At 44.9% G+C, this 24,780-nt stretch overlaps 19 non-coding genes across 19 annotated transcripts; all 19 read right to left on the bottom strand.

Annotated features, from left to right (window-relative positions):
- Positions 1–223: 223 nt before the first annotated feature.
- On the bottom strand, positions 224–414 carry LOC141244793 (U2 spliceosomal RNA). The gene has a single exon (XR_012308703.1). It is a non-coding gene; the product is annotated as a U2 spliceosomal RNA (small nuclear RNA).
- Positions 415–1,529: 1,115 nt separating this feature from the next.
- Positions 1,530–1,720, bottom strand: LOC141244792 (U2 spliceosomal RNA). Its single transcript, XR_012308702.1, has one exon. It is a non-coding gene; the product is annotated as a U2 spliceosomal RNA (small nuclear RNA).
- Positions 1,721–2,835: 1,115 nt separating this feature from the next.
- On the bottom strand, positions 2,836–3,026 carry LOC141244790 (U2 spliceosomal RNA). Its single transcript, XR_012308700.1, has one exon. It is a non-coding gene; the product is annotated as a U2 spliceosomal RNA (small nuclear RNA).
- A 1,115-nt stretch (positions 3,027–4,141) lies between these two features.
- On the bottom strand, positions 4,142–4,332 carry LOC141244789 (U2 spliceosomal RNA). Its single transcript, XR_012308699.1, has one exon. It is a non-coding gene; the product is annotated as a U2 spliceosomal RNA (small nuclear RNA).
- A 1,115-nt stretch (positions 4,333–5,447) lies between these two features.
- LOC141244788 (U2 spliceosomal RNA) lies at positions 5,448–5,638 on the bottom strand. Its single transcript, XR_012308698.1, has one exon. It is a non-coding gene; the product is annotated as a U2 spliceosomal RNA (small nuclear RNA).
- A 1,115-nt stretch (positions 5,639–6,753) lies between these two features.
- LOC141244787 (U2 spliceosomal RNA) lies at positions 6,754–6,944 on the bottom strand. The gene has a single exon (XR_012308697.1). It is a non-coding gene; the product is annotated as a U2 spliceosomal RNA (small nuclear RNA).
- A 1,115-nt stretch (positions 6,945–8,059) lies between these two features.
- LOC141244786 (U2 spliceosomal RNA) lies at positions 8,060–8,250 on the bottom strand. The gene has a single exon (XR_012308696.1). It is a non-coding gene; the product is annotated as a U2 spliceosomal RNA (small nuclear RNA).
- A 1,115-nt stretch (positions 8,251–9,365) lies between these two features.
- On the bottom strand, positions 9,366–9,556 carry LOC141244784 (U2 spliceosomal RNA). The gene has a single exon (XR_012308694.1). It is a non-coding gene; the product is annotated as a U2 spliceosomal RNA (small nuclear RNA).
- A 1,115-nt stretch (positions 9,557–10,671) lies between these two features.
- LOC141244783 (U2 spliceosomal RNA) lies at positions 10,672–10,862 on the bottom strand. The gene has a single exon (XR_012308693.1). It is a non-coding gene; the product is annotated as a U2 spliceosomal RNA (small nuclear RNA).
- A 1,115-nt stretch (positions 10,863–11,977) lies between these two features.
- LOC141244781 (U2 spliceosomal RNA) lies at positions 11,978–12,168 on the bottom strand. Its single transcript, XR_012308692.1, has one exon. It is a non-coding gene; the product is annotated as a U2 spliceosomal RNA (small nuclear RNA).
- A 1,115-nt stretch (positions 12,169–13,283) lies between these two features.
- On the bottom strand, positions 13,284–13,474 carry LOC141244780 (U2 spliceosomal RNA). The gene has a single exon (XR_012308691.1). It is a non-coding gene; the product is annotated as a U2 spliceosomal RNA (small nuclear RNA).
- A 1,115-nt stretch (positions 13,475–14,589) lies between these two features.
- Positions 14,590–14,780, bottom strand: LOC141244779 (U2 spliceosomal RNA). The gene has a single exon (XR_012308690.1). It is a non-coding gene; the product is annotated as a U2 spliceosomal RNA (small nuclear RNA).
- A 1,115-nt stretch (positions 14,781–15,895) lies between these two features.
- LOC141244777 (U2 spliceosomal RNA) lies at positions 15,896–16,086 on the bottom strand. The gene has a single exon (XR_012308688.1). It is a non-coding gene; the product is annotated as a U2 spliceosomal RNA (small nuclear RNA).
- Positions 16,087–17,201: 1,115 nt separating this feature from the next.
- Positions 17,202–17,392, bottom strand: LOC141244776 (U2 spliceosomal RNA). The gene has a single exon (XR_012308687.1). It is a non-coding gene; the product is annotated as a U2 spliceosomal RNA (small nuclear RNA).
- Positions 17,393–18,508: 1,116 nt separating this feature from the next.
- Positions 18,509–18,699, bottom strand: LOC141244775 (U2 spliceosomal RNA). The gene has a single exon (XR_012308686.1). It is a non-coding gene; the product is annotated as a U2 spliceosomal RNA (small nuclear RNA).
- A 1,116-nt stretch (positions 18,700–19,815) lies between these two features.
- LOC141244774 (U2 spliceosomal RNA) lies at positions 19,816–20,006 on the bottom strand. The gene has a single exon (XR_012308685.1). It is a non-coding gene; the product is annotated as a U2 spliceosomal RNA (small nuclear RNA).
- A 1,113-nt stretch (positions 20,007–21,119) lies between these two features.
- On the bottom strand, positions 21,120–21,310 carry LOC141244773 (U2 spliceosomal RNA). Its single transcript, XR_012308684.1, has one exon. It is a non-coding gene; the product is annotated as a U2 spliceosomal RNA (small nuclear RNA).
- Positions 21,311–22,421: 1,111 nt separating this feature from the next.
- On the bottom strand, positions 22,422–22,612 carry LOC141244772 (U2 spliceosomal RNA). The gene has a single exon (XR_012308683.1). It is a non-coding gene; the product is annotated as a U2 spliceosomal RNA (small nuclear RNA).
- A 1,113-nt stretch (positions 22,613–23,725) lies between these two features.
- On the bottom strand, positions 23,726–23,915 carry LOC141244801 (U2 spliceosomal RNA). Its single transcript, XR_012308711.1, has one exon. It is a non-coding gene; the product is annotated as a U2 spliceosomal RNA (small nuclear RNA).
- Between the last annotated feature and the right edge of the window lie 865 nt (positions 23,916–24,780).

The following is a 24,780-nucleotide window of genomic DNA, read 5'->3' as shown; positions in this document are numbered from 1 at the left end:
TAGAAAGATAGCATTGCATCACATTACATGGCAATGCAATGCACAGTTGCTGAAGATGAACCAAAATGAGCTTGTAATCTGGCTTCTGCAACTTTGAACATGAAAAATCCAATGAGGAGAAGAAAAGCAAAGCCAAAGAGTCCATCCCAAAATCCGACAAACAAGCAAAATGAACAAAAAACATTGAATTCAATTCTTTCTGATTTTAGAAACTGCATTAAAGAAGGGGTGCACCGGTCCTGGAGATACTGCAATACCAGGTCAATGCGTGGAGTGGACAGAGCAAGCTCTTTTTCCATCTCCCTGTTCTAAAAATCCATTTAATATATGGTCCCCAGATAGGGGACGTATCAGATATTAAACTGATAAGAACAGATACTACACTTGATCTTAGCCAAAAGGCCGAGAAGCGATAACCAGAATTGGTTTCAAACTACGGAGCCACCCAAGGATCCTGAAAAGTCCATTTGTGGAGATGAGCTCCTGGACTCCCGTTAAGAAGACATGTTGTCAACCTCTAGATCCCTTACATGCCTGCACTTTTCGGCTTGCTGCTGCTGCAATCCACGCGTTTTAGATCTGCATAACTCCACCTCTTTAAACACAGCACCTTCACCCCCTGCTGTTCCCACCCGCCTCAACACCGTTGGAAGGGAGGAGAACCAATTAAGGCGGGGGGTGGGGTGGAACGAGCAGCTGTCTACCCTTAGCAGGAGGGCTCCTGATTACATACCTCTCCTGCTGCTGCTGCTGCTGGCTGTCCAGCAGCAGACTGAAGGTGGCTGCTGCTGTGCACAGGTATATAAAGGCTCAGAGCCTATTATGACACGCGCAGCCAGCGTTCCATTGCCACATTCCATCTACTGCAGGCAGGATACCTGGCTGGCTGAATGTCGCTGAGAAGCTCACAGAGACCGCCATAAGCAACAGTTTAACAGAATGCCACAGACTAATCAACCAAACTTTTTGGGTTGGGTTCTCTTTTATAGTCTGCAGGCATTAAATGAAAGAAGTCAGTGTTCCAGCAGAAGGAGACAACGTTTCAGAAAAGGCATTGTAGCAAACCAAAAAAGAAATTTTAAGCGCAGCAGAGTAACCAGCGCACATACCTGTTAGCTCAGGTGAGTTTAAAAGGCTGCTGTTGATAACAAGGGCATTTGCTAAATAGATGGTGTGTGTGCAACAATATACTGAAAGGTCAATTATATTGTGCAGCTTATCTCACCACCTGTAGTTATTTAGGTGAAAGCTCCAAAATGCTTGCCTAATATGTCTGTTTATCCAAAAGGAAGTAAAAAGGGAGAGCTAGAAAGATAGCATTGCATCACATTACATGGCAATGCAATGCACAGTTGCTGAAGATGAACCAAAATGAGCTTGTAATCTGGCTTCTGCAACTTTGAACATGAAAAATCCAATGAGGAGAAGAAAAGCAAAGCCAAAGAGTCCATCCCAAAATCCGACAAACAAGCAAAATGAACAAAAAACATTGAATTCAATTCTTTCTGATTTTAGAAACTGCATTAAAGAAGGGGTGCACCGGTCCTGGAGATACTGCAATACCAGGTCAATGCGTGGAGTGGACAGAGCAAGCTCTTTTTCCATCTCCCTGTTCTAAAAATCCATTTAATATATGGTCCCCAGATAGGGGACGTATCAGATATTAAACTGATAAGAACAGATACTACACTTGATCTTAGCCAAAAGGCCGAGAAGCGATAACCAGAATTGGTTTCAAACTACGGAGCCACCCAAGGATCCTGAAAAGTCCATTTGTGGAGATGAGCTCCTGGACTCCCGTTAAGAAGACATGTTGTCAACCTCTAGATCCCTTACATGCCTGCACTTTTCGGCTTGCTGCTGCTGCAATCCACGCGTTTTAGATCTGCATAACTCCACCTCTTTAAACACAGCACCTTCACCCCCTGCTGTTCCCACCCGCCTCAACACCGTTGGAAGGGAGGAGAACCAATTAAGGCGGGGGGTGGGGTGGAACGAGCAGCTGTCTACCCTTAGCAGGAGGGCTCCTGATTACATACCTCTCCTGCTGCTGCTGCTGCTGGCTGTCCAGCAGCAGACTGAAGGTGGCTGCTGCTGTGCACAGGTATATAAAGGCTCAGAGCCTATTATGACACGCGCAGCCAGCGTTCCATTGCCACATTCCATCTACTGCAGGCAGGATACCTGGCTGGCTGAATGTCGCTGAGAAGCTCACAGAGACCGCCATAAGCAACAGTTTAACAGAATGCCACAGACTAATCAACCAAACTTTTTGGGTTGGGTTCTCTTTTATAGTCTGCAGGCATTAAATGAAAGAAGTCAGTGTTCCAGCAGAAGGAGACAACGTTTCAGAAAAGGCATTGTAGCAAACCAAAAAAGAAATTTTAAGCGCAGCAGAGTAACCAGCGCACATACCTGTTAGCTCAGGTGAGTTTAAAAGGCTGCTGTTGATAACAAGGGCATTTGCTAAATAGATGGTGTGTGTGCAACAATATACTGAAAGGTCAATTATATTGTGCAGCTTATCTCACCACCTGTAGTTATTTAGGTGAAAGCTCCAAAATGCTTGCCTAATATGTCTGTTTATCCAAAAGGAAGTAAAAAGGGAGAGCTAGAAAGATAGCATTGCATCACATTACATGGCAATGCAATGCACAGTTGCTGAAGATGAACCAAAATGAGCTTGTAATCTGGCTTCTGCAACTTTGAACATGAAAAATCCAATGAGGAGAAGAAAAGCAAAGCCAAAGAGTCCATCCCAAAATCCGACAAACAAGCAAAATGAACAAAAAACATTGAATTCAATTCTTTCTGATTTTAGAAACTGCATTAAAGAAGGGGTGCACCGGTCCTGGAGATACTGCAATACCAGGTCAATGCGTGGAGTGGACAGAGCAAGCTCTTTTTCCATCTCCCTGTTCTAAAAATCCATTTAATATATGGTCCCCAGATAGGGGACGTATCAGATATTAAACTGATAAGAACAGATACTACACTTGATCTTAGCCAAAAGGCCGAGAAGCGATAACCAGAATTGGTTTCAAACTACGGAGCCACCCAAGGATCCTGAAAAGTCCATTTGTGGAGATGAGCTCCTGGACTCCCGTTAAGAAGACATGTTGTCAACCTCTAGATCCCTTACATGCCTGCACTTTTCGGCTTGCTGCTGCTGCAATCCACGCGTTTTAGATCTGCATAACTCCACCTCTTTAAACACAGCACCTTCACCCCCTGCTGTTCCCACCCGCCTCAACACCGTTGGAAGGGAGGAGAACCAATTAAGGCGGGGGGTGGGGTGGAACGAGCAGCTGTCTACCCTTAGCAGGAGGGCTCCTGATTACATACCTCTCCTGCTGCTGCTGCTGCTGGCTGTCCAGCAGCAGACTGAAGGTGGCTGCTGCTGTGCACAGGTATATAAAGGCTCAGAGCCTATTATGACACGCGCAGCCAGCGTTCCATTGCCACATTCCATCTACTGCAGGCAGGATACCTGGCTGGCTGAATGTCGCTGAGAAGCTCACAGAGACCGCCATAAGCAACAGTTTAACAGAATGCCACAGACTAATCAACCAAACTTTTTGGGTTGGGTTCTCTTTTATAGTCTGCAGGCATTAAATGAAAGAAGTCAGTGTTCCAGCAGAAGGAGACAACGTTTCAGAAAAGGCATTGTAGCAAACCAAAAAAGAAATTTTAAGCGCAGCAGAGTAACCAGCGCACATACCTGTTAGCTCAGGTGAGTTTAAAAGGCTGCTGTTGATAACAAGGGCATTTGCTAAATAGATGGTGTGTGTGCAACAATATACTGAAAGGTCAATTATATTGTGCAGCTTATCTCACCACCTGTAGTTATTTAGGTGAAAGCTCCAAAATGCTTGCCTAATATGTCTGTTTATCCAAAAGGAAGTAAAAAGGGAGAGCTAGAAAGATAGCATTGCATCACATTACATGGCAATGCAATGCACAGTTGCTGAAGATGAACCAAAATGAGCTTGTAATCTGGCTTCTGCAACTTTGAACATGAAAAATCCAATGAGGAGAAGAAAAGCAAAGCCAAAGAGTCCATCCCAAAATCCGACAAACAAGCAAAATGAACAAAAAACATTGAATTCAATTCTTTCTGATTTTAGAAACTGCATTAAAGAAGGGGTGCACCGGTCCTGGAGATACTGCAATACCAGGTCAATGCGTGGAGTGGACAGAGCAAGCTCTTTTTCCATCTCCCTGTTCTAAAAATCCATTTAATATATGGTCCCCAGATAGGGGACGTATCAGATATTAAACTGATAAGAACAGATACTACACTTGATCTTAGCCAAAAGGCCGAGAAGCGATAACCAGAATTGGTTTCAAACTACGGAGCCACCCAAGGATCCTGAAAAGTCCATTTGTGGAGATGAGCTCCTGGACTCCCGTTAAGAAGACATGTTGTCAACCTCTAGATCCCTTACATGCCTGCACTTTTCGGCTTGCTGCTGCTGCAATCCACGCGTTTTAGATCTGCATAACTCCACCTCTTTAAACACAGCACCTTCACCCCCTGCTGTTCCCACCCGCCTCAACACCGTTGGAAGGGAGGAGAACCAATTAAGGCGGGGGGTGGGGTGGAACGAGCAGCTGTCTACCCTTAGCAGGAGGGCTCCTGATTACATACCTCTCCTGCTGCTGCTGCTGCTGGCTGTCCAGCAGCAGACTGAAGGTGGCTGCTGCTGTGCACAGGTATATAAAGGCTCAGAGCCTATTATGACACGCGCAGCCAGCGTTCCATTGCCACATTCCATCTACTGCAGGCAGGATACCTGGCTGGCTGAATGTCGCTGAGAAGCTCACAGAGACCGCCATAAGCAACAGTTTAACAGAATGCCACAGACTAATCAACCAAACTTTTTGGGTTGGGTTCTCTTTTATAGTCTGCAGGCATTAAATGAAAGAAGTCAGTGTTCCAGCAGAAGGAGACAACGTTTCAGAAAAGGCATTGTAGCAAACCAAAAAAGAAATTTTAAGCGCAGCAGAGTAACCAGCGCACATACCTGTTAGCTCAGGTGAGTTTAAAAGGCTGCTGTTGATAACAAGGGCATTTGCTAAATAGATGGTGTGTGTGCAACAATATACTGAAAGGTCAATTATATTGTGCAGCTTATCTCACCACCTGTAGTTATTTAGGTGAAAGCTCCAAAATGCTTGCCTAATATGTCTGTTTATCCAAAAGGAAGTAAAAAGGGAGAGCTAGAAAGATAGCATTGCATCACATTACATGGCAATGCAATGCACAGTTGCTGAAGATGAACCAAAATGAGCTTGTAATCTGGCTTCTGCAACTTTGAACATGAAAAATCCAATGAGGAGAAGAAAAGCAAAGCCAAAGAGTCCATCCCAAAATCCGACAAACAAGCAAAATGAACAAAAAACATTGAATTCAATTCTTTCTGATTTTAGAAACTGCATTAAAGAAGGGGTGCACCGGTCCTGGAGATACTGCAATACCAGGTCAATGCGTGGAGTGGACAGAGCAAGCTCTTTTTCCATCTCCCTGTTCTAAAAATCCATTTAATATATGGTCCCCAGATAGGGGACGTATCAGATATTAAACTGATAAGAACAGATACTACACTTGATCTTAGCCAAAAGGCCGAGAAGCGATAACCAGAATTGGTTTCAAACTACGGAGCCACCCAAGGATCCTGAAAAGTCCATTTGTGGAGATGAGCTCCTGGACTCCCGTTAAGAAGACATGTTGTCAACCTCTAGATCCCTTACATGCCTGCACTTTTCGGCTTGCTGCTGCTGCAATCCACGCGTTTTAGATCTGCATAACTCCACCTCTTTAAACACAGCACCTTCACCCCCTGCTGTTCCCACCCGCCTCAACACCGTTGGAAGGGAGGAGAACCAATTAAGGCGGGGGGTGGGGTGGAACGAGCAGCTGTCTACCCTTAGCAGGAGGGCTCCTGATTACATACCTCTCCTGCTGCTGCTGCTGCTGGCTGTCCAGCAGCAGACTGAAGGTGGCTGCTGCTGTGCACAGGTATATAAAGGCTCAGAGCCTATTATGACACGCGCAGCCAGCGTTCCATTGCCACATTCCATCTACTGCAGGCAGGATACCTGGCTGGCTGAATGTCGCTGAGAAGCTCACAGAGACCGCCATAAGCAACAGTTTAACAGAATGCCACAGACTAATCAACCAAACTTTTTGGGTTGGGTTCTCTTTTATAGTCTGCAGGCATTAAATGAAAGAAGTCAGTGTTCCAGCAGAAGGAGACAACGTTTCAGAAAAGGCATTGTAGCAAACCAAAAAAGAAATTTTAAGCGCAGCAGAGTAACCAGCGCACATACCTGTTAGCTCAGGTGAGTTTAAAAGGCTGCTGTTGATAACAAGGGCATTTGCTAAATAGATGGTGTGTGTGCAACAATATACTGAAAGGTCAATTATATTGTGCAGCTTATCTCACCACCTGTAGTTATTTAGGTGAAAGCTCCAAAATGCTTGCCTAATATGTCTGTTTATCCAAAAGGAAGTAAAAAGGGAGAGCTAGAAAGATAGCATTGCATCACATTACATGGCAATGCAATGCACAGTTGCTGAAGATGAACCAAAATGAGCTTGTAATCTGGCTTCTGCAACTTTGAACATGAAAAATCCAATGAGGAGAAGAAAAGCAAAGCCAAAGAGTCCATCCCAAAATCCGACAAACAAGCAAAATGAACAAAAAACATTGAATTCAATTCTTTCTGATTTTAGAAACTGCATTAAAGAAGGGGTGCACCGGTCCTGGAGATACTGCAATACCAGGTCAATGCGTGGAGTGGACAGAGCAAGCTCTTTTTCCATCTCCCTGTTCTAAAAATCCATTTAATATATGGTCCCCAGATAGGGGACGTATCAGATATTAAACTGATAAGAACAGATACTACACTTGATCTTAGCCAAAAGGCCGAGAAGCGATAACCAGAATTGGTTTCAAACTACGGAGCCACCCAAGGATCCTGAAAAGTCCATTTGTGGAGATGAGCTCCTGGACTCCCGTTAAGAAGACATGTTGTCAACCTCTAGATCCCTTACATGCCTGCACTTTTCGGCTTGCTGCTGCTGCAATCCACGCGTTTTAGATCTGCATAACTCCACCTCTTTAAACACAGCACCTTCACCCCCTGCTGTTCCCACCCGCCTCAACACCGTTGGAAGGGAGGAGAACCAATTAAGGCGGGGGGTGGGGTGGAACGAGCAGCTGTCTACCCTTAGCAGGAGGGCTCCTGATTACATACCTCTCCTGCTGCTGCTGCTGCTGGCTGTCCAGCAGCAAACTGAAGGTGGCTGCTGCTGTGCACAGGTATATAAAGGCTCAGAGCCTATTATGACACGCGCAGCCAGCGTTCCATTGCCACATTCCATCTACTGCAGGCAGGATACCTGGCTGGCTGAATGTCGCTGAGAAGCTCACAGAGACCGCCATAAGCAACAGTTTAACAGAATGCCACAGACTAATCAACCAAACTTTTTGGGTTGGGTTCTCTTTTATAGTCTGCAGGCATTAAATGAAAGAAGTCAGTGTTCCAGCAGAAGGAGACAACGTTTCAGAAAAGGCATTGTAGCAAACCAAAAAAGAAATTTTAAGCGCAGCAGAGTAACCAGCGCACATACCTGTTAGCTCAGGTGAGTTTAAAAGGCTGCTGTTGATAACAAGGGCATTTGCTAAATAGATGGTGTGTGTGCAACAATATACTGAAAGGTCAATTATATTGTGCAGCTTATCTCACCACCTGTAGTTATTTAGGTGAAAGCTCCAAAATGCTTGCCTAATATGTCTGTTTATCCAAAAGGAAGTAAAAAGGGAGAGCTAGAAAGATAGCATTGCATCACATTACATGGCAATGCAATGCACAGTTGCTGAAGATGAACCAAAATGAGCTTGTAATCTGGCTTCTGCAACTTTGAACATGAAAAATCCAATGAGGAGAAGAAAAGCAAAGCCAAAGAGTCCATCCCAAAATCCGACAAACAAGCAAAATGAACAAAAAACATTGAATTCAATTCTTTCTGATTTTAGAAACTGCATTAAAGAAGGGGTGCACCGGTCCTGGAGATACTGCAATACCAGGTCAATGCGTGGAGTGGACAGAGCAAGCTCTTTTTCCATCTCCCTGTTCTAAAAATCCATTTAATATATGGTCCCCAGATAGGGGACGTATCAGATATTAAACTGATAAGAACAGATACTACACTTGATCTTAGCCAAAAGGCCGAGAAGCGATAACCAGAATTGGTTTCAAACTACGGAGCCACCCAAGGATCCTGAAAAGTCCATTTGTGGAGATGAGCTCCTGGACTCCCGTTAAGAAGACATGTTGTCAACCTCTAGATCCCTTTGATGCCTGCACTTTTCGGCTTGCTGCTGCTGCAATCCACGCGTTTTAGATCTGCATAACTCCACCTCTTTAAACACAGCACCTTCACCCCCTGCTGTTCCCACCCGCCTCAACACCGTTGGAAGGGAGGAGAACCAATTAAGGCGGGGGGTGGGGTGGAACGAGCAGCTGTCTACCCTTAGCAGGAGGGCTCCTGATTACATACCTCTCCTGCTGCTGCTGCTGCTGGCTGTCCAGCAGCAGACTGAAGGTGGCTGCTGCTGTGCACAGGTATATAAAGGCTCAGAGCCTATTATGACACGCGCAGCCAGCGTTCCATTGCCACATTCCATCTACTGCAGGCAGGATACCTGGCTGGCTGAATGTCGCTGAGAAGCTCACAGAGACCGCCATAAGCAACAGTTTAACAGAATGCCACAGACTAATCAACCAAACTTTTTGGGTTGGGTTCTCTTTTATAGTCTGCAGGCATTAAATGAAAGAAGTCAGTGTTCCAGCAGAAGGAGACAACGTTTCAGAAAAGGCATTGTAGCAAACCAAAAAAGAAATTTTAAGCGCAGCAGAGTAACCAGCGCACATACCTGTTAGCTCAGGTGAGTTTAAAAGGCTGCTGTTGATAACAAGGGCATTTGCTAAATAGATGGTGTGTGTGCAACAATATACTGAAAGGTCAATTATATTGTGCAGCTTATCTCACCACCTGTAGTTATTTAGGTGAAAGCTCCAAAATGCTTGCCTAATATGTCTGTTTATCCAAAAGGAAGTAAAAAGGGAGAGCTAGAAAGATAGCATTGCATCACATTACATGGCAATGCAATGCACAGTTGCTGAAGATGAACCAAAATGAGCTTGTAATCTGGCTTCTGCAACTTTGAACATGAAAAATCCAATGAGGAGAAGAAAAGCAAAGCCAAAGAGTCCATCCCAAAATCCGACAAACAAGCAAAATGAACAAAAAACATTGAATTCAATTCTTTCTGATTTTAGAAACTGCATTAAAGAAGGGGTGCACCGGTCCTGGAGATACTGCAATACCAGGTCAATGCGTGGAGTGGACAGAGCAAGCTCTTTTTCCATCTCCCTGTTCTAAAAATCCATTTAATATATGGTCCCCAGATAGGGGACGTATCAGATATTAAACTGATAAGAACAGATACTACACTTGATCTTAGCCAAAAGGCCGAGAAGCGATAACCAGAATTGGTTTCAAACTACGGAGCCACCCAAGGATCCTGAAAAGTCCATTTGTGGAGATGAGCTCCTGGACTCCCGTTAAGAAGACATGTTGTCAACCTCTAGATCCCTTACATGCCTGCACTTTTCGGCTTGCTGCTGCTGCAATCCACGCGTTTTAGATCTGCATAACTCCACCTCTTTAAACACAGCACCTTCACCCCCTGCTGTTCCCACCCGCCTCAACACCGTTGGAAGGGAGGAGAACCAATTAAGGCGGGGGGTGGGGTGGAACGAGCAGCTGTCTACCCTTAGCAGGAGGGCTCCTGATTACATACCTCTCCTGCTGCTGCTGCTGCTGGCTGTCCAGCAGCAGACTGAAGGTGGCTGCTGCTGTGCACAGGTATATAAAGGCTCAGAGCCTATTATGACACGCGCAGCCAGCGTTCCATTGCCACATTCCATCTACTGCAGGCAGGATACCTGGCTGGCTGAATGTCGCTGAGAAGCTCACAGAGACCGCCATAAGCAACAGTTTAACAGAATGCCACAGACTAATCAACCAAACTTTTTGGGTTGGGTTCTCTTTTATAGTCTGCAGGCATTAAATGAAAGAAGTCAGTGTTCCAGCAGAAGGAGACAACGTTTCAGAAAAGGCATTGTAGCAAACCAAAAAAGAAATTTTAAGCGCAGCAGAGTAACCAGCGCACATACCTGTTAGCTCAGGTGAGTTTAAAAGGCTGCTGTTGATAACAAGGGCATTTGCTAAATAGATGGTGTGTGTGCAACAATATACTGAAAGGTCAATTATATTGTGCAGCTTATCTCACCACCTGTAGTTATTTAGGTGAAAGCTCCAAAATGCTTGCCTAATATGTCTGTTTATCCAAAAGGAAGTAAAAAGGGAGAGCTAGAAAGATAGCATTGCATCACATTACATGGCAATGCAATGCACAGTTGCTGAAGATGAACCAAAATGAGCTTGTAATCTGGCTTCTGCAACTTTGAACATGAAAAATCCAATGAGGAGAAGAAAAGCAAAGCCAAAGAGTCCATCCCAAAATCCGACAAACAAGCAAAATGAACAAAAAACATTGAATTCAATTCTTTCTGATTTTAGAAACTGCATTAAAGAAGGGGTGCACCGGTCCTGGAGATACTGCAATACCAGGTCAATGCGTGGAGTGGACAGAGCAAGCTCTTTTTCCATCTCCCTGTTCTAAAAATCCATTTAATATATGGTCCCCAGATAGGGGACGTATCAGATATTAAACTGATAAGAACAGATACTACACTTGATCTTAGCCAAAAGGCCGAGAAGCGATAACCAGAATTGGTTTCAAACTACGGAGCCACCCAAGGATCCTGAAAAGTCCATTTGTGGAGATGAGCTCCTGGACTCCCGTTAAGAAGACATGTTGTCAACCTCTAGATCCCTTACATGCCTGCACTTTTCGGCTTGCTGCTGCTGCAATCCACGCGTTTTAGATCTGCATAACTCCACCTCTTTAAACACAGCACCTTCACCCCCTGCTGTTCCCACCCGCCTCAACACCGTTGGAAGGGAGGAGAACCAATTAAGGCGGGGGGTGGGGTGGAACGAGCAGCTGTCTACCCTTAGCAGGAGGGCTCCTGATTACATACCTCTCCTGCTGCTGCTGCTGCTGGCTGTCCAGCAGCAGACTGAAGGTGGCTGCTGCTGTGCACAGGTATATAAAGGCTCAGAGCCTATTATGACACGCGCAGCCAGCGTTCCATTGCCACATTCCATCTACTGCAGGCAGGATACCTGGCTGGCTGAATGTCGCTGAGAAGCTCACAGAGACCGCCATAAGCAACAGTTTAACAGAATGCCACAGACTAATCAACCAAACTTTTTGGGTTGGGTTCTCTTTTATAGTCTGCAGGCATTAAATGAAAGAAGTCAGTGTTCCAGCAGAAGGAGACAACGTTTCAGAAAAGGCATTGTAGCAAACCAAAAAAGAAATTTTAAGCGCAGCAGAGTAACCAGCGCACATACCTGTTAGCTCAGGTGAGTTTAAAAGGCTGCTGTTGATAACAAGGGCATTTGCTAAATAGATGGTGTGTGTGCAACAATATACTGAAAGGTCAATTATATTGTGCAGCTTATCTCACCACCTGTAGTTATTTAGGTGAAAGCTCCAAAATGCTTGCCTAATATGTCTGTTTATCCAAAAGGAAGTAAAAAGGGAGAGCTAGAAAGATAGCATTGCATCACATTACATGGCAATGCAATGCACAGTTGCTGAAGATGAACCAAAATGAGCTTGTAATCTGGCTTCTGCAACTTTGAACATGAAAAATCCAATGAGGAGAAGAAAAGCAAAGCCAAAGAGTCCATCCCAAAATCCGACAAACAAGCAAAATGAACAAAAAACATTGAATTCAATTCTTTCTGATTTTAGAAACTGCATTAAAGAAGGGGTGCACCGGTCCTGGAGATACTGCAATACCAGGTCAATGCGTGGAGTGGACAGAGCAAGCTCTTTTTCCATCTCCCTGTTCTAAAAATCCATTTAATATATGGTCCCCAGATAGGGGACGTATCAGATATTAAACTGATAAGAACAGATACTACACTTGATCTTAGCCAAAAGGCCGAGAAGCGATAACCAGAATTGGTTTCAAACTACGGAGCCACCCAAGGATCCTGAAAAGTCCATTTGTGGAGATGAGCTCCTGGACTCCCGTTAAGAAGACATGTTGTCAACCTCTAGATCCCTTACATGCCTGCACTTTTCGGCTTGCTGCTGCTGCAATCCACGCGTTTTAGATCTGCATAACTCCACCTCTTTAAACACAGCACCTTCACCCCCTGCTGTTCCCACCCGCCTCAACACCGTTGGAAGGGAGGAGAACCAATTAAGGCGGGGGGTGGGGTGGAACGAGCAGCTGTCTACCCTTAGCAGGAGGGCTCCTGATTACATACCTCTCCTGCTGCTGCTGCTGCTGGCTGTCCAGCAGCAGACTGAAGGTGGCTGCTGCTGTGCACAGGTATATAAAGGCTCAGAGCCTATTATGACACGCGCAGCCAGCGTTCCATTGCCACATTCCATCTACTGCAGGCAGGATACCTGGCTGGCTGAATGTCGCTGAGAAGCTCACAGAGACCGCCATAAGCAACAGTTTAACAGAATGCCACAGACTAATCAACCAAACTTTTTGGGTTGGGTTCTCTTTTATAGTCTGCAGGCATTAAATGAAAGAAGTCAGTGTTCCAGCAGAAGGAGACAACGTTTCAGAAAAGGCATTGTAGCAAACCAAAAAAGAAATTTTAAGCGCAGCAGAGTAACCAGCGCACATACCTGTTAGCTCAGGTGAGTTTAAAAGGCTGCTGTTGATAACAAGGGCATTTGCTAAATAGATGGTGTGTGTGCAACAATATACTGAAAGGTCAATTATATTGTGCAGCTTATCTCACCACCTGTAGTTATTTAGGTGAAAGCTCCAAAATGCTTGCCTAATATGTCTGTTTATCCAAAAGGAAGTAAAAAGGGAGAGCTAGAAAGATAGCATTGCATCACATTACATGGCAATGCAATGCACAGTTGCTGAAGATGAACCAAAATGAGCTTGTAATCTGGCTTCTGCAACTTTGAACATGAAAAATCCAATGAGGAGAAGAAAAGCAAAGCCAAAGAGTCCATCCCAAAATCCGACAAACAAGCAAAATGAACAAAAAACATTGAATTCAATTCTTTCTGATTTTAGAAACTGCATTAAAGAAGGGGTGCACCGGTCCTGGAGATACTGCAATACCAGGTCAATGCGTGGAGTGGACAGAGCAAGCTCTTTTTCCATCTCCCTGTTCTAAAAATCCATTTAATATATGGTCCCCAGATAGGGGACGTATCAGATATTAAACTGATAAGAACAGATACTACACTTGATCTTAGCCAAAAGGCCGAGAAGCGATAACCAGAATTGGTTTCAAACTACGGAGCCACCCAAGGATCCTGAAAAGTCCATTTGTGGAGATGAGCTCCTGGACTCCCGTTAAGAAGACATGTTGTCAACCTCTAGATCCCTTACATGCCTGCACTTTTCGGCTTGCTGCTGCTGCAATCCACGCGTTTTAGATCTGCATAACTCCACCTCTTTAAACACAGCACCTTCACCCCCTGCTGTTCCCACCCGCCTCAACACCGTTGGAAGGGAGGAGAACCAATTAAGGCGGGGGGTGGGGTGGAACGAGCAGCTGTCTACCCTTAGCAGGAGGGCTCCTGATTACATACCTCTCCTGCTGCTGCTGCTGCTGGCTGTCCAGCAGCAGACTGAAGGTGGCTGCTGCTGTGCACAGGTATATAAAGGCTCAGAGCCTATTATGACACGCGCAGCCAGCGTTCCATTGCCACATTCCATCTACTGCAGGCAGGATACCTGGCTGGCTGAATGTCGCTGAGAAGCTCACAGAGACCGCCATAAGCAACAGTTTAACAGAATGCCACAGACTAATCAACCAAACTTTTTGGGTTGGGTTCTCTTTTATAGTCTGCAGGCATTAAATGAAAGAAGTCAGTGTTCCAGCAGAAGGAGACAACGTTTCAGAAAAGGCATTGTAGCAAACCAAAAAAGAAATTTTAAGCGCAGCAGAGTAACCAGCGCACATACCTGTTAGCTCAGGTGAGTTTAAAAGGCTGCTGTTGATAACAAGGGCATTTGCTAAATAGATGGTGTGTGTGCAACAATATACTGAAAGGTCAATTATATTGTGCAGCTTATCTCACCACCTGTAGTTATTTAGGTGAAAGCTCCAAAATGCTTGCCTAATATGTCTGTTTATCCAAAAGGAAGTAAAAAGGGAGAGCTAGAAAGATAGCATTGCATCACATTACATGGCAATGCAATGCACAGTTGCTGAAGATGAACCAAAATGAGCTTGTAATCTGGCTTCTGCAACTTTGAACATGAAAAATCCAATGAGGAGAAGAAAAGCAAAGCCAAAGAGTCCATCCCAAAATCCGACAAACAAGCAAAATGAACAAAAAACATTGAATTCAATTCTTTCTGATTTTAGAAACTGCATTAAAGAAGGGGTGCACCGGTCCTGGAGATACTGCAATACCAGGTCAATGCGTGGAGTGGACAGAGCAAGCTCTTTTTCCATCTCCCTGTTCTAAAAATCCATTTAATATATGGTCCCCAGATAGGGGACGTATCAGATATTAAACTGATAAGAACAGATACTACACTTGATCTTAGCCAAAAGGCCGAGAAGCGATAACCAGAATTGGTTTCAAACTACGGAGCCACCCAAGGATCCTGAAAAGTCCATTTGTGGAGATGAGCTCCTGGACTCCCGTTAAGAAGACATGTTGTCAACCTCTAGATCCCTTACATGCCTGCACTTTTCGGCTTGCTGCTGCTGCAATCCACGCGTTTTAGATCTGCATAACTCCACCTCTTTAAACACAGCACCTTCACCCCCTGCTGTTCCCACCCGCCTCAACACCGTTGGAAGGGAGGAGAACCAATTAAGGCGGGGGGTGGGGTGGAACGAGCAGCTGTCTACCCTTAGCAGGAGGGCTCCTGATTACATACCTCTCCTGCTGCTGCTGCTGCTGGCTGTCCAGCAGCAGACTGAAGGTGGCTGCTGCTGTGCACAGGTATATAAAGGCTCAGAGCCTATTATGACACGCGCAGCCAGCGTTCCATTGCCACATTCCATCTACTGCAGGCAGGATACCTGGCTGGCTGAATGTCGCTGAGAAGCTCACAGAGACCGCCATAAGCAACAGTTTAACAGAATGCCACAGACTAATCAACCAAACTTTTTGGGTTGGGTTCTCTTTTATAGTCTGCAGGCATTAAATGAAAGAAGTCAGTGTTCCAGCAGAAGGAGACAACGTTTCAGAAAAGGCATTGTAGCAAACCAAAAAAGAAATTTTAAGCGCAGCAGAGTAACCAGCGCACATACCTGTTAGCTCAGGTGAGTTTAAAAGGCTGCTGTTGATAACAAGGGCATTTGCTAAATAGATGGTGTGTGTGCAACAATATACTGAAAGGTCAATTATATTGTGCAGCTTATCTCACCACCTGTAGTTATTTAGGTGAAAGCTCCAAAATGCTTGCCTAATATGTCTGTTTATCCAAAAGGAAGTAAAAAGGGAGAGCTAGAAAGATAGCATTGCATCACATTACATGGCAATGCAATGCACAGTTGCTGAAGATGAACCAAAATGAGCTTGTAATCTGGCTTCTGCAACTTTGAACATGAAAAATCCAATGAGGAGAAGAAAAGCAAAGCCAAAGAGTCCATCCCAAAATCCGACAAACAAGCAAAATGAACAAAAAACATTGAATTCAATTCTTTCTGATTTTAGAAACTGCATTAAAGAAGGGGTGCACCGGTCCTGGAGATACTGCAATACCAGGTCAATGCGTGGAGTGGACAGAGCAAGCTCTTTTTCCATCTCCCTGTTCTAAAAATCCATTTAATATATGGTCCCCAGATAGGGGACGTATCAGATATTAAACTGATAAGAACAGATACTACACTTGATCTTAGCCAAAAGGCCGAGAAGCGATAACCAGAATTGGTTTCAAACTACGGAGCCACCCAAGGATCCTGAAAAGTCCATTTGTGGAGATGAGCTCCTGGACTCCCGTTAAGAAGACATGTTGTCAACCTCTAGATCCCTTACATGCCTGCACTTTTCGGCTTGCTGCTGCTGCAATCCACGCGTTTTAGATCTGCATAACTCCACCTCTTTAAACACAGCACCTTCACCCCCTGCTGTTCCCACCCGCCTCAACACCGTTGGAAGGGAGGAGAACCAATTAAGGCGGGGGGTGGGGTGGAACGAGCAGCTGTCTACCCTTAGCAGGAGGGCTCCTGATTACATACCTCTCCTGCTGCTGCTGCTGCTGGCTGTCCAGCAGCAGACTGAAGGTGGCTGCTGCTGTGCACAGGTATATAAAGGCTCAGAGCCTATTATGACACGCGCAGCCAGCGTTCCATTGCCACATTCCATCTACTGCAGGCAGGATACCTGGCTGGCTGAATGTCGCTGAGAAGCTCACAGAGACCGCCATAAGCAACAGTTTAACAGAATGCCACAGACTAATCAACCAAACTTTTTGGGTTGGGTTCTCTTTTATAGTCTGCAGGCATTAAATGAAAGAAGTCAGTGTTCCAGCAGAAGGAGACAACGTTTCAGAAAAGGCATTGTAGCAAACCAAAAAAGAAATTTTAAGCGCAGCAGAGTAACCAGCGCACATACCTGTTAGCTCAGGTGAGTTTAAAAGGCTGCTGTTGATAACAAGGGCATTTGCTAAATAGATGGTGTGTGTGCAACAATATACTGAAAGGTCAATTATATTGTGCAGCTTATCTCACCACCTGTAGTTATTTAGGTGAAAGCTCCAAAATGCTTGCCTAATATGTCTGTTTATCCAAAAGGAAGTAAAAAGGGAGAGCTAGAAAGATAGCATTGCATCACATTACATGGCAATGCAATGCACAGTTGCTGAAGATGAACCAAAATGAGCTTGTAATCTGGCTTCTGCAACTTTGAACATGAAAAATCCAATGAGGAGAAGAAAAGCAAAGCCAAAGAGTCCATCCCAAAATCCGACAAACAAGCAAAATGAACAAAAAACATTGAATTCAATTCTTTCTGATTTTAGAAACTGCATTAAAGAAGGGGTGCACCGGTCCTGGAGATACTGCAATACCAGGTCAATGCGTGGAGTGGACAGAGCAAGCTCTTTTTCCATCTCCCTGTTCTAAAAATCCATTTAATATATGGTCCCCAGATAGGGGACGTATCAGATATTAAACTGATAAGAACAGATACTACACTTGATCTTAGCCAAAAGGCCGAGAAGCGATAACCAGAATTGGTTTCAAACTACGGAGCCACCCAAGGATCCTGAAAAGTCCATTTGTGGAGATGAGCTCCTGGACTCCCGTTAAGAAGACATGTTGTCAACCTCTAGATCCCTTACATGCCTGCACTTTTCGGCTTGCTGCTGCTGCAATCCACGCGTTTTAGATCTGCATAACTCCACCTCTTTAAACACAGCACCTTCACCCCCTGCTGTTCCCACCCGCCTCAACACCGTTGGAAGGGAGGAGAACCAATTAAGGCGGGGGGTGGGGTGGAACGAGCAGCTGTCTACCCTTAGCAGGAGGGCTCCTGATTACATACCTCTCCTGCTGCTGCTGCTGCTGGCTGTCCAGCAGCAGACTGAAGGTGGCTGCTGCTGTGCACAGGTATATAAAGGCTCAGAGCCTATTATGACACGCGCAGCCAGCGTTCCATTGCCACATTCCATCTACTGCAGGCAGGATACCTGGCTGGCTGAATGTCGCTGAGAAGCTCACAGAGACCGCCATAAGCAACAGTTTAACAGAATGCCACAGACTAATCAACCAAACTTTTTGGGTTGGGTTCTCTTTTATAGTCTGCAGGCATTAAATGAAAGAAGTCAGTGTTCCAGCAGAAGGAGACAACGTTTCAGAAAAGGCATTGTAGCAAACCAAAAAAGAAATTTTAAGCGCAGCAGAGTAACCAGCGCACATACCTGTTAGCTCAGGTGAGTTTAAAAGGCTGCTGTTGATAACAAGGGCATTTGCTAAATAGATGGTGTGTGTGCAACAATATACTGAAAGGTCAATTATATTGTGCAGCTTATCTCACCACCTGTAGTTATTTAGGTGAAAGCTCCAAAATGCTTGCCTAATATGTCTGTTTATCCAAAAGGAAGTTAAAAAGGGAGAGCTAGAAAGATAGCATTGCATCACATTACATGGCAATGCAATGCACAGTTGCTGAAGATGAACCAAAATGAGCTTGTAATCTGGCTTCTGCAACTTTGAACATGAAAAATCCAATGAGGAGAAGAAAAGCAAAGCCAAAGAGTCCATCCCAAAATCCGACAAACAAGCAAAATGAACAAAAAACATTGAATTCAATTCTTTCTGATTTTAGAAACTGCATTAAAGAAGGGGTGCACCGGTCCTGGAGATACTGCAATACCAGGTCAATGCGTGGAGTGGACAGAGCAAGCTCTTTTTCCATCTCCCTGTTCTAAAAATCCATTTAATATATGGTCCCCAGATAGGGGACGTATCAGATATTAAACTGATAAGAACAGATACTACACTTGATCTTAGCCAAAAGGCCGAGAAGCGATAACCAGAATTGGTTTCAAACTACGGAGCCACCCAAGGATCCTGAAAAGTCCATTTGTGGAGATGAGCTCCTGGACTCCCGTTAAGAAGACATGTTGTCAACCTCTAGATCCCTTACATGCCTGCACTTTTCGGCTTGCTGCTGCTGCAATCCACGCGTTTTAGATCTGCATAACTCCACCTCTTTAAACACAGCACCTTCACCCCCTGCTGTTCCCACCCGCCTCAACACCGTTGGAAGGGAGGAGAACCAATTAAGGCGGGGGGTGGGGTGGAACGAGCAGCTGTCTACCCTTAGCAGGAGGGCTCCTGATTACATACCTCTCCTGCTGCTGCTGCTGCTGGCTGTCCAGCAGCAGACTGAAGGTGGCTGCTGCTGTGCACAGGTATATAAAGGCTCAGAGCCTATTATGACACGCGCAGCCAGCGTTCCATTGCCACATTCCATCTACTGCAGGCAGGATACCTGGCTGGCTGAATGTCGCTGAGAAGCTCACAGAGACCGCCATAAGCAACAGTTTAACAGAATGCCACAGACTAATCAACCAAACTTTTTGGGTTGGGTTCTCTTTTATAGTCTGCAGGCATTAAATGAAAGAAGTCAGTGTTCCAGCAGAAGGAGACAACGTTTCAGAAAAGGCATTGTAGCAAACCAAAAAAGAAATTTTTAAGCGCAGCAGAGTAACCAGCGCACATACCTGTTAGCTCAGGTGAGTTTAAAAGGCTGCTGTTGATAACAAGGGCATTTGCTAAATAGATGGTGTGTGTGCAACAATATACTGAAAGGTCAATTATATTGTGCAGCTTATCTCACCACCTGTAGTTATTTAGGTGAAAGCTCCAAAATGCTTGCCTAATATGTCTGTTTATCCAAAAGGAAGTAAAAAGGGAGAGCTAGAAAGATAGCATTGCATCACATTACATGGCAATGCAATGCACAGTTGCTGAAGATGAACCAAAATGAGCTTGTAATCTGGCTTCTGCAACTTTGAACATGAAAAATCCAATGAGGAGAAGAAAAGCAAAGCCAAAGAGTCCATCCCAAAATCCGACAAACAAGCAAAATGAACAAAAAACATTGAATTCAATTCTTTCTGATTTTAGAAACTGCATTAAAGAAGGGGTGCACCGGTCCTGGAGATACTGCAATACCAGGTCAATGCGTGGAGTGGACAGAGCAAGCTCTTTTTCCATCTCCCTGTTCTAAAAATCCATTTAATATATGGTCCCCAGATAGGGGACGTATCAGATATTAAACTGATAAGAACAGATACTACACTTGATCTTAGCCAAAAGGCCGAGAAGCGATAACCAGAATTGGTTTTCAAACTACGGAGCCACCCAAGGATCCTGAAAAGTCCATTTGTGGAGATGAGCTCCTGGACTCCCGTTAAGAAGACATGTTGTCAACCTCTAGATCCCTTACATGCCTGCACTTTTCGCTTGCTGCTGCTGCAATCCACGCGTTTTAGATCTGCATAACTCCACCTCTTTAAACACAGCACCTTCACCCCCTGCTGTTCCCACCCGCCTCAACACCGTTGGAAGGGAGGAGAACCAATTAAGGCGGGGGGGTGGGGTGGAACGAGCAGCTGTCTACCCTTAGCAGGAGGGCTCCTGATTACATACCTCTCCTGCTGCTGCTGCTGCTGGCTGTCCAGCAGCAGACTGAAGGTGGCTGCTGCTGTGCACAGGTATATAAAGGCTCAGAGCCTATTATGACACGCGCAGCCAGCGTTCCATTGCCACATTCCATCTACTGCAGGCAGGATACCTGGCTGGCTGAATGTCGCTGAGAAGCTCACAGAGACCGCCATAAGCAACAGTTTAACAGAATGCCACAGACTAATCAACCAAACTTTTTGGGTTGGGTTCTCTTTTATAGTCTGCAGGCATTAAATGAAAGAAGTCAGTGTTCCAGCAGAAGGAGACAACGTTTCAGAAAAGGCATTGTAGCAAACCAAAAAAGAAATTTTAAGCGCAGCAGAGTAACCAGCGCACATACCTGTTAGCTCAGGTGAGTTAAAAGGCTGCTGTTGATAACAAGGGCATTGCTAAATAGATGGTGTGTGTGCAACAATATACTGAAAGGTCAATTATATTGTGCAGCTTATCTCACCACCTGTAGTTATTTAGGTGAAAGCTCCAAAATGCTTGCCTAATATGTCTGTTTATCCAAAAGGAAGTAAAAAGGGAGAGCTAGAAAGATAGCATTGCATCACATTACATGGCAATGCAATGCACAGTTGCTGAAGATGAACCAAAATGAGCTTGTAATCTGGCTTCTGCAACTTTGAACATGAAAAATCCAATGAGGAGAGAAAAGCAAAGCCAAAGAGTCCATCCCAAAATCCGACAAACAAGCAAAATGAACAAAAAACATTGAATTCAATTCTTTCTGATTTTAGAAACTGCATTAAAGAAGGGGTGCACCGGTCCTGGAGATACTGCAATACCAGGTCAATGCGTGGAGTGGACAGAGCAAGCTCTTTTTCCATCTCCCTGTTCTAAAAATCCATTTAATATATGGTCCCCAGATAGGGGACGTATCAGATATTAAACTGATAAGAACAGATACTACACTTGATCTTAGCCAAAAGGCCGAGAAGCGATAACCAGAATTGGTTTCAAACTACGGAGCCACCCAAGGATCCTGAAAAGTCCATTTGTGGAGATGAGCTCCTGGACTCCCGTTAAGAAGACATGTTGTCAACCTCTAGATCCCTTACATGCCTGCACTTTTCGGCTTGCTGCTGCTGCAATCCACGCGTTTAGATCTGCATAACTCCACCTCTTTAAACACAGCACCTTCACCCCCTGCTGTTCCCACCCGCCTCAACACCGTTGGAAGGGAGGAGAACCAATTAAGGCGGGGGTGGGGTGGAACGAGCAGCTGTCTACCCTTAGCAGGAGGGCTCCTGATTACATACCTCTCCTGCTGCTGCTGCTGCTGGCTGTCCAGCAGCAGACTGAAGGTGGCTGCTGCTGTGCACAGGTATATAAAGGCTCAGAGCCTATTATGACACGCGCAGCCAGCGTTCCATTGCCACATTCCATCTACTGCAGGCAGGATACCTGGCTGCTGAATGTCGCTGAGAAGCTCACAGAGACCGCCATAAGCAACAGTTTAACAGAATGCCACAGACTAATCAACCAAACTTTTTGGGTTGGGTTCTCTTTTATAGTCTGCAGGCATTAAATGAAAGAAGTCAGTGTTCCAGCAGAAGGAGACAACGTTTCAGAAAAGGCATTGTAGCAAACCAAAAAAGAAATTTTAAGCGCAGCAGAGTAACCAGCGCACATACCTGTTAGCTCAGGTGAGTTTAAAAGGCTGCTGTTGATAACAAGGGCATTTGCTAAATAGATGGTGTGTGTGCAACAATATACTGAAAGGTCAATTATATTGTGCAGCTTATCTCACCACCTGTAGTTATTTAGGTGAAAGCTCCAAAATGCTTGCCTAATATGTCTGTTTATCCAAAAGGAAGTAAAAAGGGAGAGCTAGAAAGATAGCATTGCATCACATTACATGGCAATGCAATGCACAGTTGCTGAAGATGAACCAAAATGAGCTTGTAATCTGGCTTCTGCAACTTTGAACATGAAAAATCCAATGAGGAGAAGAAAAGCAAAGCCAAAGAGTCCATCCCAAATCCGACAAACAAGCAAAATGAACAAAAAACATTGAATTCAATTCTTTCTGATTTTAGAAACTGCATTAAAGAAGGGGTGCACCGGTCCTGGAGATACTGCAATACCAGGTCAATGCGTGGAGTGGACAGAGCAAGCTCTTTTTCCATCTCCCTGTTCTAAAAATCCATTTAATATATGGTCCCCAGATAGGGGACGTATCAGATATTAAACTGATAAGAACAGATACTACACTTGATCTTAGCCAAAAGGCCGAGAAGCGATAACCAGAATGGTTTCAAACTACGGAGCCACCCAAGGATCCTGAAAAGTCCATTTGTGGAGATGAGCTCCTGGACTCCCGTTAAGAAGACATGTTGTCAACCTCTAGATCCCTTACATGCCTGCACTTTTCGGCTTGCTGCTGCTGCAATCCACGCGTTTTAGATCTGCATAACTCCACCTCTTTAAACACAGCACCTTCACCCCCTGCTGTTCCCACCCGCCTCAACACCGTTGGAAGGGAGGAGAACCAATTAAGGCGGGGGGTGGGGTGGAACGAGCAGCTGTCTACCCTTAGCAGGAGGGCTCCTGATTACATACCTCTCCTGCTGCTGCTGCTGCTGGCTGTCCAGCAGCAGACTGAAGGTGGCTGCTGCTGTGCACAGGTATATAAAGGCTCAGAGCCTATTATGACACGCGCAGCCAGCGTTCCATTGCCACATTCCATCTACTGCAGGCAGGATACCCTGGCTGGCTGAATGTCGCTGAGAAGCTCACAGAGACCGCCATAAGCAACAGTTTAACAGAATGCCACAGACTAATCAACCAAACTTTTTGGGTTGGGTTCTCTTTTATAGTCTGCAGGCATTAAATGAAAGAAGTCAGTGTTCCAGCAGAAGGAGACAACGTTTCAGAAAAGGCATTGTAGCAAACCAAAAAAGAAATTTAAGCGCAGCAGAGTAACCAGCGCACATACCTGTTAGCTCAGGTGAGTTTAAAAGGCTGCTGTTGATAACAAGGGCATTTGCTAAATAGATGGTGTGTGTGCAACAATATACTGAAAGGTCAATTATATTGTGCAGCTTATCTCACCACCTGTAGTTATTTAGGTGAAAGCTCCAAAATGCTTGCCTAATATGTCTGTTTATCCAAAAGGAAGTAAAAAGGGAGAGCTAGAAAGATAGCATTGCATCACATTACATGGCAATGCAATGCACAGTTGCTGAAGATGAACCAAAATGAGCTTGTAATCTGGCTTCTGCAACTTTGAACATGAAAAATCCAATGAGGAGAAGAAAAGCAAAGCCAAAGAGTCCATCCCAAAATCGACAAACAAGCAAAATGAACAAAAAACATTGAATTCAATTCTTTCTGATTTTAGAAACTGCATTAAAGAAGGGGTGCACCGTCCTGGAGATACTGCAATACCAGGTCAATGCGTGGAGTGGACAGAGCAAGCTCTTTTTCCATCTCCCTGTTCTAAAAATCCATTTAATATATGGTCCCCAGATAGGGGACGTATCAGATATTAAACTGATAAGAACAGATACTACACTTGATCTTAGCCAAAAGGCCGAGAAGCGATAACCAGAATTGGTTTCAAACTACGGAGCCACCCAAGGATCCTGAAAAGTCCATTTGTGGAGATGAGCTCCTGGACTCCCGTTAAGAAGACATGTTGTCAACCTCTAGATCCCTTACATGCCTGCACTTTTCGGCTTGCTGCTGCTGCAATCCACGCGTTTTAGATCTGCATAACTCCACCTCTTTAAACACAGCACCTTCACCCCTGCTGTTCCCACCCGCCTCAACACCGTTGGAAGGGAGGAGAACCAATTAAGGCGGGGGGTGGGGTGGAACGAGCAGCTGTCTACCCTTAGCAGGAGAGCTCCTGATTACATACCTCTCCTGCTGCTGCTGCTGCTGGCTGTCCAGCAGCAGACTGAAGGTGGCTGCTGCTGTGCACAGGTATATAAAGGCTCAGAGCCTATTATGCACGCGCAGCCAGCGTTCCATTGCCACATTCCATCTACTGCAGGCAGGATACCTGGCTGGCTGAATGTCGCTGAGAAGCTCACAGAGACCGCCATAAGCAACAGTTTAACAGAATGCCACAGACTAATCAACCAAACTTTTTGGGTTGGGTTCTCTTTTATAGTCTGCAGGCATTAAATGAAAGAAGTCAGTGTTCCAGCAGAAGGAGACAACGTTTCAGAAAAGGCATTGTAGCAACCAAAAAAGAAATTTTAAGCGCAGCAGAGTAACCAGCGCACATACCTGTTAGCTCAGGTGAGTTTAAAAGGCTGCTGTTGATAACAAGGGCATTTGCTAAATAGATGGTGTGTGTGCAACAATATACTGAAAGGTCAATTATATTGTGCAGCTTATCTCACCACCTGTAGTTATATAGGTGAAAGCTCCAAAATGCTTGCCTAATATGTCTGTTTATC

The sequence above is a fragment of the Phyllobates terribilis genome, unplaced genomic scaffold (assembly GCF_046119375.1).
Source record: "Phyllobates terribilis strain yellow unplaced genomic scaffold, ASM4611937v1 Scaffold_1606__1_contigs__length_246918, whole genome shotgun sequence".
Classification (NCBI taxonomy): Eukaryota; Metazoa; Chordata; class Amphibia; order Anura; family Dendrobatidae; genus Phyllobates; species Phyllobates terribilis.
Note: the sequence above shows the minus strand (reverse complement) of the source record. Positions and strands in the feature narration are given on the sequence as shown.